Source organism: Solanum pennellii, chromosome 1 (genome assembly GCF_001406875.1).
Source record: "Solanum pennellii chromosome 1, SPENNV200".
Taxonomy (NCBI): domain Eukaryota; kingdom Viridiplantae; phylum Streptophyta; class Magnoliopsida; order Solanales; family Solanaceae; genus Solanum; species Solanum pennellii.
In genome coordinates, this window is record NC_028637.1 from 59,379,554 (window position 1) to 59,394,209 (window position 14,656).

At 35.3% G+C, this 14,656-nt stretch overlaps 1 pseudogene; it reads right to left on the reverse strand.

Moving 5' to 3' along the window:
- Positions 1-3,292: 3,292 nt before the first annotated feature.
- LOC107021616 lies at positions 3,293-13,424 on the reverse strand (annotated as a pseudogene).
- Between the last annotated feature and the right edge of the window lie 1,232 nt (positions 13,425-14,656).

Here is a 14,656-nt window from a genome sequence, read left to right on the forward strand (position 1 = left end):
AATATAAAATTAAAAATTATTTAAATACTAATAACTTCAAAGAGTCTAATTTTATTTAATAAAATACCTAAAATTTGGACCTAACCCAGTTTGGAATTAGTAACATATAAACTATTCGTTTAAGTTTTAACCATTGGTGCTGCAATAGCATTTGTTCATAACTACCAAAGAAAATTTATTAAGTCTCTTTACATACCACAAGGGAATTTAAAATGAGATATTATCAATAAATATAGTCTAATAACCCCTAAAATGTGAAGAAAATTATCAAAGGTTGACATGTACTATAACTAATTGCACAACACAATTAAAACTTGATTATGCATATAGAATCACATTCAATTGTCTTGTATTTGTGAGGGAGCATACCTCATATAATATTATACCCATTATAGTTATTTTTCTCATAATAATTCGACTTATAATAACGAAAAATCTTCAATTTTTTTGAAGCAACCCAAATATAAACTATTAGAATCATATTTACCAAAAATATATAAAATTAAAAATTATTTAAATCCTAAAAACTTCAAAAAGTCTAAATTTTTTTACAAAAATACCTAAAATTGGGATATAACCTAGGTTCGGACTAGTGAGCTATAGACTATTCGTTTCGCTTAACCATTCGCGCTGCAAAAATATTTGATCATAATTACGAAGGAAAATTTATTTAATATCTTTATTTTAGTTGTTTACTGAATATCACTAGAGAATTTAAAATGAGAAATTATCGATAAATATAGTCTAATAACCCCTAAAATGTGAACATAAATTGATCAAAGGTTGACATGTATCTTAACTAATTATATTATACAATTATAACTTGATCATACATATATAATCACATTCAATTGATTTGTATTTGTGATAAAAAATTTTATATAATACTATATCCTTTACATTTATTTTCATCACAATTATTCGATTTATAATAATGAAAAATCTTCAATTTTTTTGAAAAGGATCCAAATATATACTTTTACAATATTATTTACCAAAAAACAAGAAATTAAAAATTATTTTAATCTTAAAAGATTCAAAGAGTCTAATTTAAAAATTTTATGAGGGAACATAACTCATATAATACTTATCCGTTACATTTATATTCATCATAATGATTCGACATAAAATAATGAAAAATCTTCAATTTTTGTGAAAAGTATTCAAATATATACTTTTACAATCTTATTTAAAAAAAAAAACAAGAAACTAAAAATTATTTAAAACTTAAAAGCTTCAAAGAGTCTAATTTTAAAAAAGTATACTTAAAATTGGGGTCTAATCTAAATTCGAATTCGTGACCTATTGACTATTCGTTTAAACTTCAACCATTGGCGCTGCTATAACATTCAGTCATAATTACGAAAGAAAACTTGTTTACTCTCGTTAAATCAGTTGTTTAATGAATATCACAAGGAAGATTAGAATGTGAAGTTTAATAACCCTTAAAATGTGAAGATAAATTGATCAAAGATTGACATGTATCATAACTAATTGTATTACACAATTATAACTTGATCATGCATACATCATAATTTTTGTATTCGTTGATAAAATATTAGACATTGATTTTTTTGGATAAATTTTTTCATTCTATTATTTTATTAATATATGGTCCGTAATTATTTTATATATAAACTTTTTCAAATTGAAAAAAAAAATCATTCTCTTTGTTAGTATTTATGTGTTTCTCTTATAATGATCAAATTTTATTACATTGACTTCATAGTTTACTTTATAGTTTTATTTTGTTAATGTTGATAGTGCCTTTTCTTGTTGATATGACTCGTAATTTGATTGATCATATTTATTCAAAACCAAATATTAACAATAAAACTTAATATATCGTCGTTAAATATTTAATATTGAAAGAAAATATTAAAATCGTTGAAAATAATTTATCTTATTTCTTTAAAATTATTAAATTCTTAGATAATGCGTAATTTGTTTTTTTAAGGATACTATATAGATGTATCTTATCAAAATTTTATAGTATCTTATATTTTGAGAATTCCACAAAAATTAAATAGCAAGAAAAATAAAAAAAAAAGTTAAAGTGATGAAAAATTTCACCTTGCTTGAATTTCAAGAACAAAAAAATCGTATAAATTGACGGAAAGAATATGTATTTATATAGGTATTTATGGATGCTTTCCGTTTATTTAATTTCATGAAATTAGTACCAAAACTTATGTAATTGTTTTTCAAGAACATTGATGCTCTTTCCGTTAAATTTTCTTTTTGGAATTTAGTATCAAAATTTATGCTTATTTTTTTTAACAAATTTCGTAACATTTTTTAAAAACATATAAATTTTATTTACCCTAACAAAAAGATTTTTTTATTATAAAATAAAAAAATTGTAATTAATTATATTTTGTAAATTAACAAATAATTTTATCTAATCTTTTTTGTAATATAAATAATTTATTTTAAGATGGAAAAATAATATTTAAATGCTAGGAATAGAATGAATATTTTCTTTTTGGATTTTATATTTTCCATAAATAAAATTATATTTGAAAAGAAAATTCAAAGAAAAAGAAGTAATAAAAGTAAGAAAGAGAAAATTCGTTTAAAGAAGAGAGAGAAAAAACAATTTGGTTTCATTTTCTAATATCGGACCCAACACTTTACACATGACACAATATAAATGGAGACTCATACAAGTATATGGCAAACCACTTCTTAGGCAGTGTGAATTGAAAAATAATAATTATATGCTACTTTTCAGAAGTTGTTTTACTTTTGAGGGTAATTTGGGTACAAGAAATTAATGAACTTACCCAATCGCCCTTAGCTTTTCAGAAAAATTACGAGAATATCTCAAATCATCTCAAATTTGTTGCTCGTGTCATTTTATGCCAAAATAGTATCTTGCCAAATATATTTTCTGTTAACTTAATTAGGGTCCTATTGTCCGTCGAACTAATATTTTTCTTATGTTCGTGCACCTTTTGTGCTAACTTGACACCTTAAACCAAATAAACTTGTTATGTTTGTCAGGTGTGTACATGTTTTTTAAAATATATAAATTAAAGGACACTTTTAAAAAAAAATTAACATAATTTTCTTAAAATGACTAAAGGTGAAACAATAAGAAATCAATGAAAAAAAAATATAAATTTAAAGTAAGAAGGAAATTAATATAAAAATTTCAGGAACAAAGAAAATAATTTCATTATGAATAATTTCGAAGAAATTCACTATTTTTTCTGGAACGAAAAAAAAACTCTTAAAAAGTCTAATTGATTACTTGCTATTTTATTAAAGTCATCTATTCATAAGTGATTTAATACTCATTATGACCATGTAAAATCTCATTCGCAAAAGCCTTGAGATTCACACTTGAAGCACCATTTTCCTTCATAGATTCCTTAGCAAAATCACTCAATTTCTTGACACTTCTTCTTAATTCTTTCTGTTCTTCACCGTCCCCCATCACAATCGTGATACATCTATTGAACTCATTGTCACATCCTGAAACCACACCTTAGAAGTTAGAGGCGATCTTGGATTGCAACCGCCGTACTTAACCTCTCGGAGGTCTTGTACAAGCCCTTACATATCATTCATCGCATAAACGTAGTGAAAAGTAGTGCGGAATTAAATTTTTTCACAAAACATAACATAGTCTTTTAAATCTTTCATATAAAAGTAATAGTAAATACTAAGTATCAATCTCATCATCTTAAGACACAAGAATACTTGAGACACGGCCCATACTTCAATACGAAAATAGAAATACTTAGTCTATTACAATACTTCAAATGGAAACCTAAAAGACATATATGCCCTCGAGTCAAGTGAGGACATACTTCAACTTCTCTAGAACGAATGCTACGGTCCAAGTCTTCACTTCCCAAAGCACCTTACCTACCAAGAACTATATAGATAGATAAAAGTATAGAGTTAGTACAACCACATGTACTAAGTATGGCTTAATGCATAAAACTCATGAAAACGGAAATTTATTGGAAATATGCATCTTTTCATTTAGAAATTTTAGAAATCATATTATAATCATAAGAACAACATTTATCAACTTAGAAACACATAAGATAACACTTAAATCAAATATCGTAATTTTAGAAGTCACTTTACAGTAACCTCATTCACTATTAAAGTGAATTGCTTCACTGTACAGTGAAGTTACTTAGTCTTCACTTTAGACACCCTTTAGCATGTTATCTTCTCACTCAAAGTTATTCTAAGATTCACTTAAGTCATACAAAGATAGACCGCCCATACACCCTCTCTAGATGTGCCTAAATGACCCTTAAGACCACCTATAATAAGTCACATACACACTTACAAAGTATCATGAACATCAAGGTAAGATTCTTCTACCAAAGGTGACTATAAGTCTCACTTGAGTGAGTTGTGATGCGACAGCCCATACAATCCCTTACACACACTCAAGAGATCCTATAGACTTCCTAAGATAGAATCATTCTCACTAAACATACAAAACACATAGATGATATGGCATTCTCCTTCCAAAGGCTATCAAAAGACCTACTTAAGTAAATCAAGAAGATAACGTCCATGATTGACCTCTTCAAGATTACCTAAATAGTCCTTAAGTCTACCTTAGGCTTAGATCATGTCTACAACACTAAACAACTTTCCTAACTAGAATCATTCTCAAGACTTCCAAAGATAAGACATGAAGAGATCATCCCTTATTCCCCTCTTCACACTTTATCTAAGGAATGCTTAAGCCACATTAGATTAGGAACTCATTCATTTACATACTTCATAACATAAGTCATTAGTTCATTAAGAGACACATACATCACATAAAGGACATTCAAGTAATGGTCTTGGAGAATACCTAGGAACTCCAAATAACACCTTCAAAGCCTATTGAGCAATGTCTAGATAGTGTCCCATACCACCACCTAAACTTCATATAACTTCTCTAATGCTAATGGGTATTCCATATGATGATAATAGGCAATAACCGACATAGACCATTATATAAATACATGGAATCCAGAGTTCTATCCTACTTCGATGAGGTTGTTCTACTTGCCAAGTGTAAAACTTAAACACATCCCTTGTTGGACATGTTTTAGGAATATGAAGGGCTTCTTTGTATTCTAGTCTCATAGTTTAACTAGAACTACTTCCCTTACCATAATCACTCGGTTCTAACCTTCTTTCTCATAGAGTAATTCACACATTAGGTTCACATAAAAGGGTTCCATAACAAGTTAATAACCCAATCACATATACCCTACCAAAGCAGGTCTACTAGGGCTACCTCACAATGGACACAAGAAGCTCATGATGAATTTCCTAAGGATTAATATGATGTCGTTCCAGCCAATTAACATTAATTCCATCATTCCGTTACTTTTAAGGATACCATTACGACTTACGACTTCAACAATCTTAACCTTACCACTAAGTCAAGGTTTTCACATAAACGACTCTCTTAACATCATTTAAGGTCACATGACATTCATGAATTCAAGAATAAGAGTTCTAACATCCTAGTTCAATACATCACATATTCATAATCATATATACATCAAAAAGGAACACAAGTCAACCAAGACAAGACACCACATACTTCACTTTTAACTTATAATGCACGTCATTCTGGAAGCACATAGAAACAACCCTTACATATTTAAGTCATCCTAAATACAATCATAACATCATCAATGAAACCAATATAGGCTCATATAGTCAAGTAGGAATAACCAAGACTCAACCCTAAGACTATACACATAAAGTCAAAGTCATAGTCTAACATGATCACCTAAGACAACATGAATAGAAGAACACATATATAACTTCACATGTAGATAGATATTTTCATGGTTCGCAGAATCAACTACACAAATAGCCATATTATTTCATGTAGTTGCCGATGAAGGAATATTGATTGTATTCAAGTGTTAAGGGAATACATGGGAGATATATATAGGAGATATAGGAAGGAGTACTAATCCTAATAGGACTAGGATTAAGGAGTACTAATCCTAATAGGACTAGGATTAGTACACAGTAAATACTAATATTATTTTATACTATTTATTTAATACTATCTGTTATTATCCCCCCTCAAGCTGAGCTGAGAGGAAGCGAACGGAAGCTTGGAACTGAGGTAATCGTGCTGTCGGCTCGGGAGAGGCTTGGTGAGAATATCAGCCGGTTGTTCTTCAGTGGGTACATACTGCACAGTCATGGTGCCGGCCTGAACTTCATCGCGAACAAAGAGACAATCGGTATCAACATGCTTCATTCTGGTGTGTAGGACGGAATTCTTGGCCACACAGATGGTTGATTTGTTGTCACAATAGAGAGCAGGAACAGTGTGAGTGGCGCGGAGTTCGCGAAGAATATATGTGACCCACATGGTCTCAGCAGCAAGAAGAGCAAGGGCGCGGTATTCAGCTTCAGTCGAGGACCGAGAGACCTTGGGTTGTTTTTTTGTACACCAGGAGATCAGGTTCGGCCCCAAAAAAATGAGAAACCCCGATGTAGATTTTCTGTCATTTTTATCATTCGCCCAATCTGAATCTGAGAAACCCCGAAGCTCCAAGTCCCCGGGTCGAATGAGTAAACCACGACCAAGAGTGCCAAAAATGTACCTGAGAATGCGTTTTAGACAATGGTAATCATGTTCACTTGGTTGATGCATGCGCTGAGCAACTCGGTTGACAGCAAACTGGATGTCAGGACGGGTAATGGCCAGATACTGTAGAGCCCCAATGAGGCTGCGGAAGTGGGTGATATCGGCAAAGGGGGTGTCGGCTCCATTCGTAGACGAAGAGACTGCCATCGGTGTTGGTTGACTGGTGCATTTTTCCAGTCCAGCTTTCTGCAACAGATCTCGAGCATATTTTGACTGATGAAGAAACAAGCCGCTGCCTGTCCGAGAAACCTCCATTCCCAGAAAATAATGTAACGGGCCAAGGTCCTTCATTTTGAAGGTAGTATGCATAGCTCGAGTGACATCCTGAATGAGAGCTGCAGTAGAGCCTGTAATAATGATATCATCTACATAGACAAGAAGAATGACTGTACCGTGTGCTGAATGTCGAGTAAACAGACTCGTGTCGTGTACGCAACACGTGAAGCCGAGTCCCTGGAGGAACGTTTTCAGACGTGTGTACCAAGCACGGGGGGCTTGCTTGAGCCCATACAGAGACTTCTGGAGTTTGCAAACATGTTGAGGGAAGCGGGGATCAACATAGCCCGGTGGTTGCGTCATGTAGATAGTTTCATCAAGCATGCCATGAAGAAAAGCATTGGAAACATCCAACTGATTGATGAGCCAATTGTTGCGCACGGCGAGTGACAGTACCAGGCGAATGGTTTCCTGCCGAATAACAGGACTGAATGTCTCGGAGTAATCAAGCCCATACTCCTGATTGTAGCCTTTAGCAACCAAACGAGCCTTGTACCTGGAAATACTGCCATCTGCATTGTGTTTAATTTTGTACACCCATTTACAGCCCACTGGGTGCCGCCCATGGGGCTTAGGTACAAGAACCCAAGTTTTCTGATCAGTCAAAGCCTTAAACTCGTCATCCATAGCATGACGCCAATAAGCATTTTTTGAGGCAACAGAGTAGGTTGTTGGTTCACTATCGGGAAGGGGTGTATTTGGTAGTATGGTAGCCTGAAAGGTTTTGGGTTTAAAGATACCGGCTTTGCCACGGGTTAACATGGGATGAGTATTGGGGGGTGGCACGGGCGGTGGTGATTCGGGGGTGGCCGGGAAGGACCCAAAACGGATCGGGCTGGAGATGTTGTGGGTATGGGGTGGTTCGGGTTGGTTGTGAGTGTGGGTGGTGGTTGCGGGTGTATTGTGGGTGACGGTCGAAGGGGTGATGAGGGGTGGTTGGGTAGTGGGTGGAGGTGTGGGGGAAGGTGGTGAGGGACCCTGTGAGTATGTTGGAAAAAGGGGAAGGACGCCAATGAATGATGTATTTGTGGAGGAGGAAATAGACTCGTAGGGAAACTCATTTTCGACAAATTTGACATGACGAGATATGTAGACTTTATGAGTTTGTGGGTCAAGACAGCGATAACCCTTGGAGGTAGGATGATAGCCCAAAAAAATACAAGGACGGGATCGGGGTTGTAATTTGTGAGTAATATGAAGGCGTAGCCAAGGGTAGGCAAGACACCCAAAGACGCGGAGGTTGGTATAATTGGGAAGTTCTTGGTAAAGGAGTTGATAGGGTGATTTGTTGGAGAGAGTGTGACTGGGCATTCTGTTAATGAGGTAGTTTGCGGTGGCTAGAGCTTCTACCCAAAAGGAGACAGGGAGATGAGATTGATGTAGAAGAGTAACCACCGTTTCAATGAGATGGCGATGCTTACGCTCAGCCACCCCATTCTGTTCGGGAGTGTATGGACAGGAGGTTTGATGTATAATTCCCAGGGATTGCAGAAACTGGCCAAAGATGTTATTGACATATTCCTTTCCATTGTCACTTCGAAAAAGTTTAACATGAGAATTGAATTGTGTTTTGACCATTTTTTCAAAAGTGACAAAGGTGGTGTATGCCTGTGATTTGTGTTTTAGTGGGTACAACCAAGTGTATTTTGTAAAATCATCCACAAAACAAATATAATAGCGAAAACCAGCAAATGAAGGAACAGCAGTAGGACCCCATAGGTCAGAATGAATAAGTTGAAAAGGTGCAGTTGTACGCTTCTCAGATAAAGTAAAAGGTAATTTATGAGATTTAGCAATTGAACAGGAGTCACAATTGTTTACATGAATGGAAGAAAAACCTAATTGAGACATTAAAGAATTTATTATTTGAGTAGACGGGTGACCCAGACGACTGTGCCACAACAGACTGTGGCCATCAGCCGAAAGAGCCACCGGAGCCACAGGAACGCTTTCTGAAACTGGGTGGGCAGACGAACTTGTGCCAGGAAGAACGTACAGACCATGCTCACAGGGGCCCTGAAAAATCACCCTCTTGGTAGTATTGTCTAGGATCTGAAAATCATTAGAGGTGAACAAGAGTGAGCAATTATTGTCTTTTGTGAATTGGTGAACTGAAAGGAGATTGGATTTAATAGAAGGGACGTGGGTAAGGTTACCTAGGTGAAAGATAGCGGTGGGGGTTTTAATGGTACCCGTGCCAGTGTGAGAAATATTAAGGGACTCACCGTTGCCAACAGTAATACCATTGGAGCCATGATATGGATTTGGAGCGTTAAGCTTGGATAGATCAGAAGTAACGTGCATGTTGGCCCCAGTATCCAACAGCCATTCAGAGGAAGGGCCGGCTTGAGATGCATAATTGGCACGGTTATCACTATTTCGGCTCTCCTCATACCGAAACCAGCAACGAGCAGCGGTGTGTCCTGTTTTCTGACAGATTTGACAAGTTGGACGATCCCGCTCGTAAGTGCCCTGCCCGCCGCTGGAAGATGACTGCCCGCCGCTGCCGAAGGAGTGCAGGCTGTTGTTGCTGCCGTGCTGCTGACCGTCGTACGGCGGACGACTGCCCTGCCGACCGCCGCGCCCGCGGCCTCCGCTGTTTCTGCCGTAGCCGCCGCGGCTCCCCTGCCGGCCGCCACCACGCCCCCCGCGATAGTTCTGGCTTGCGGTGAGGGCGGTGGCCGGCTCCATAACAGCGGCTTCTCGGAGAAGAAGTTTGCTCTCCAGATCCACGTTGATTTCTTCACTTTTTAGCCACGAGGAGAGAGTAGCCAGGTCAACGGGCGTTGGACTGATGCGAACCGCCTGTTTAATGGAGGAGTAAGCTGATGGGAGCCCCCGAACGACGCACATGACGAGATCTTTTTCGGGAATGATTTCGTTCACGGTGTCGAGGGCTGTGATGATGGTGGAGACCTCGTCTAAATACTCCGCCATAGTTTTCGTGCCTTTGGTAATTGTGTGGAGACGATCACGCAATTGAAAAATATGAGAGTGGGAAATTGATGCATAGCGTGTTGCGAGGGCCGTCCACAGGGCTGAAGCAGTTGTGTAGGATCGGACGTGTTTCTGAACCGTGGGAGAGATGACCGCAATCAAACATGATCGGATCTGGCCATCCACGGCTTTCCAGGCGGCATGGGCCGGATTGGTTTTTTCTGATTTGTCCGTGGCGGTGATGACTGCCGGCGGCGGTTCTGTGCTTCCATCGACGTATTTGAGAAGGTAATTGGCCTCAAGGGCTGTAAGAACGGTGATTTTCCATGTAGGGTAATTTATGTCTGATAATTTTTCGGGAATAAGGGCATGAAGATGCCTGAGAAGGAGTTTAACGCCAGAAGGAAGTGAATCGAGAGGATCCACATCGGTTGTCATGGCTGCCGCTGCCCAAGAGAAGAGAGGGAACGATCGGTGCCCTAAAGAGAGAAAAAAAAAACTAGAGAAAAGAAGATTTAGGTTTTCTGGCTCTTGATACCATGAAGGAATATTGATTGTATTCAAGTGTTAAGGGAATACATGGGAGATATATATAGGAGATATAGGAAGGAGTACTAATCCTAATAGGACTAGGATTAAGGAGTACTAATCCTAATAGGACTAGGATTAGTACACAGTAAATACTAATATTATTTTATACTATTTATTTAATACTATCTGTTATTAGCCGACAAGCCCATGATCATCACATTACTTAAAACAACACCTACAAGGCCACATCAATTGAAAATAAAACACATAACACCACAACCATAGGTGGACCATACAAATCACAATAGAATTGAAGTATAAATAATAACAAGGTAATGAAAATAGGGCAGCATACCCCCACATCATCCTCAACACTTCAATCCAAAGTCAATTTAGTCAATTCAATAACACAAGACCCTTACCCAAGGCCATAACCAACAATTTAACATAAGAACAACAATAATCAATGAACTAGGTCAATTAACTGTAAATTAATCAATCTAATACAACTTAGATATCAATCTACTACAATTATTATATCAATGACTAGCCCACATATATCTACATAAGAATTCATCAACATTGGATCAATATCAAGTAACCCACAACTTTGTCAAAAACTAAGTTTCATCCAAATTCATGGGTTCATAGGTAATTTAGGTTAAAATCATCAATACAACATCTTTTAAATCCATAATAGAATTTTTAAAACAATTGATGCAAGAACCCATGGTAAAATTATGAAATTGGGCAATTTAACTCTACAAACTTTAGATAACATCTTGAGAGTTGGGCTCCTTAATGAAACAAGTTTCAACGATCAAAATTCATGCCTCAATGATGATAATTCTTCACTTTGATGAATAATCTCAACTCAAAACGTCACACCAAGCTCTTTCTTGATTTTGGACTTCAATGGAGTCTTTGAGAATTCTTAAGGGATTTTGGGGTTTTGATTTGGAAGAATGAAATCTTCTATGTGTTAAACACTTATATTCTTGTTTAAAATACCCAAAATACCCCTAAAGAACCTCCAATACACTTATTTGGAAGTGTGGTGAAATTACAATGTCACCCTTCAACCTACAGTGAAGCTGCGGCAGCTTCACAGACGGAAGGGGACCTACTGACCGTCCCTTGACCAACGGACCGTCCTTCTGGTCTGTGATCTGGGATTGAGACTTGTCCTTGGTTCCTCCTATCCCCAGGCTAAGTCCCAAACTAATATACCCAACCAACAGGGCGTCAATTGACCCACTAGGCGTCCACTACCTCCGTAGTTTGGGCTGTCTTGGGCAGCCTTGACACCAAGTTTTGGGTCCTTCCTCAAGGACCCTCCGTTGGTCCTTGGGGATGTTTTCCCGGACGTTTCCAACCCAAACATGACCATATATGATTTTAAAACCTCTAACATGAATTTAATCCCAAAAAAAGCACGTAAAACTCGACGAATCATGCCTAGACATATAAGGTCGTTTCATGGCATATCTTTCTAACGTCATAGACGTTCTTGAACGTTTGACCTCCAAACTTCTCAAAACATGATACACTGCCTGTATATGATATAATAACTCATTTAAGGACCTTACAACCTCATTAAAAACACATATAACCATATATTAGGCAATTAGGTGACTTAGTCGTCGAACGTTTTAGTCGTCCCTTGACGTTTGACTTCCAACACACCTAATACATTAGACACTACCTCAATACCATATAATAGACCTATTTAGTACCTTAGACCATTAAGACCAATATTTTAGGATCTAGTTAACCTAAGTCATTTCGAGGTCTTACACTCATCTCTTTCCACGACAAGCCTTCACTAACATTAACTCTAACACCATTCTTCCAAATATCGTGAATGAGTTTTGCGTTTCAAATTTGATCGTTCTAGAGTGACCAATTCAAGATAGTTATCTTAGATTTGATTCTCTCTAAACTTTAATTACATTCACAGTGAGTCAAAAAATAACCAACAAAAGGGTGTTTCAGAACCTCCACTTGCGAGCACCAACTGACTATGTTCCCATGATTTCCATATTCGTCTTTACAACTCAACTTTTTCTCCATCTTATCCCATCTTTTCCTTCCCTAATCACCAGCAAAATTTGCCTCCCACGTTTCAAATATGCGTGATCAATCTCCTCCATCAATTGACTTGATATTTTGGAGTAACTACCAAATGCTATGTAGATAACTGATCCCTTTTCCTTTGAGTTCAACCAATCCATATAATTCTTCGAACTAATCTCAGTCATATCATCTCGAAAAAAGTATTGTCATCAAGAAATGTTGAAGGGATTGAAGGCCCAATTTCCACCATAGTCACATGCTTCAGAATTCTCAAAGCATCAGATTTCAAAGCATCAAAAATGTTCACCAGAACTCTTCGATTTTCTTCACTACTCAGCATCTCAATTTTCCACTTAATAGACTTAACTGCCCAATTGGAACTCTCCATGTTATCAAACACAAAAGAAGGAAAATCAATGGGACTAAGTGGGGGCAATCATGTTAGCTCTATTATTTTATCCTTAGCATCACTGTTTTTGAAATAATTAGGTAAGTCCGTGAATCTATAATAGTAAACATCAAAAATGGTGGCAGTTTGGATCCAAAATAACGTAGATGGGATATTAATTTTTTTGGCCACTAAACTAACCCATTCCATTATTATAGTGTAGATGACATGTGAAAAAGGGGTACCAGTTTTTGCATTTGATTGGATCAAATTGAAAATGAATTTTAACCCACGGGACAATACTGAAGAATAGAATATATGAAAATCATCAGTTGAACTTAATTGGAATTTTCCATCATATCCATCAGAGAAAGGAGCAAAGCTTAAGCCTTCAACATTTAGGAGTTTTTTTATTTTACTGAAAGTTGATAGGCTCGTGGTTAAAGTGACTCTAATTCCTAAATTGATTAATTGCGTGGAAAACTGAAGACGTGGATTAATTAGGCCTTGGCCTGGGAATAATGTCATAAGAAGATGAGACTTTTCATTCTTCAATTTTCTCATGTTGAGTGGTGAAAAAAAAAGTATCCATGAAGGAGAATGCGGATTTTGGTCCGGAGAACATTTTTTATAAATTAGCCATTTTTGAACTTGCTTGGTTACGTCTTATTAAGGTCCGACATATTTATGCTAGAAAATAGATTGTTCTAGATTAAAAAAAATCTAGGAAATTTATTATATTTAATTAAATATCTACCTTAACTATTAAGTTTTGAGATTTATATGAATATTTATCAAATAAAAAAATATCAAAAGATATTTTACTCAAACTTTCTAGAAGCTCCAAAAAGTTTTTGCCTTTATTGTTATTCCAAAATAAACTTTATCATTCAGCAACAAATAAAACAAGAAATTAATGAATACTTTATAGTAAGTAACAATAAAATAAATATAATGATAGGAAGTAGTATATTTATTAACAGATATAAAATGTGTTGACAATTTAGAGATGCAAAAACATGATATTTTTATTTATCCATGAATCATCATTATTATTCAGTAAAAAAAGCAAGAAATGCATGAGTGCTGTAGTTTAAGAAAAAACATAATGATAGTAAGTAGTATGTTTTATTATTAGATGTAACGTGTGTTAACAAATTGGAGATATAAAAGCATGACATGTTCGTTATCTCGAGAATCATCATTATTATTTAGAAAAAATTACAAGAAATGCATTAGTACTTTAGTCTAAAAAATAACAAAAAAACGTAATGATATTAACTAGAATGTTTTATTAATCACTTTTAACATTCAATAAAAAAAAGACTCAAGAAATGCACGAGTATATAGTACTTTAGACTAAAAAAACATAATAATAGTAAGTAATACGTTTTATTATCAGATATGTTGTTTGATAACAAATTAAAGATCCAAAAACATGACCTATATACATATTCGATTGTAAATTATTATTTTTAAAAAATAATCAAAATCATGATAACGTAATTTAATATTAGAATATAAAGAGGGAAGCGCATGAAGAAAACAATTTAACATATAATACACATATATTATCTATCTACACTGTTAATCTTTCTATAGGGTAAGAGTATTCAAGAATAGTATTTTTGTCAGATCTGATGTTGAAATATATGGTTGTACATCCTATCTAAAAAATTTAACTTTTATAGAAAACACACTTTCATTTACTTAGTCATAAATTATGATACTGCTTAGTTCAAGAAAACAAAAGGTATAGAAATCGATTAAATACATTAAATTTTTTTGTTTTATCA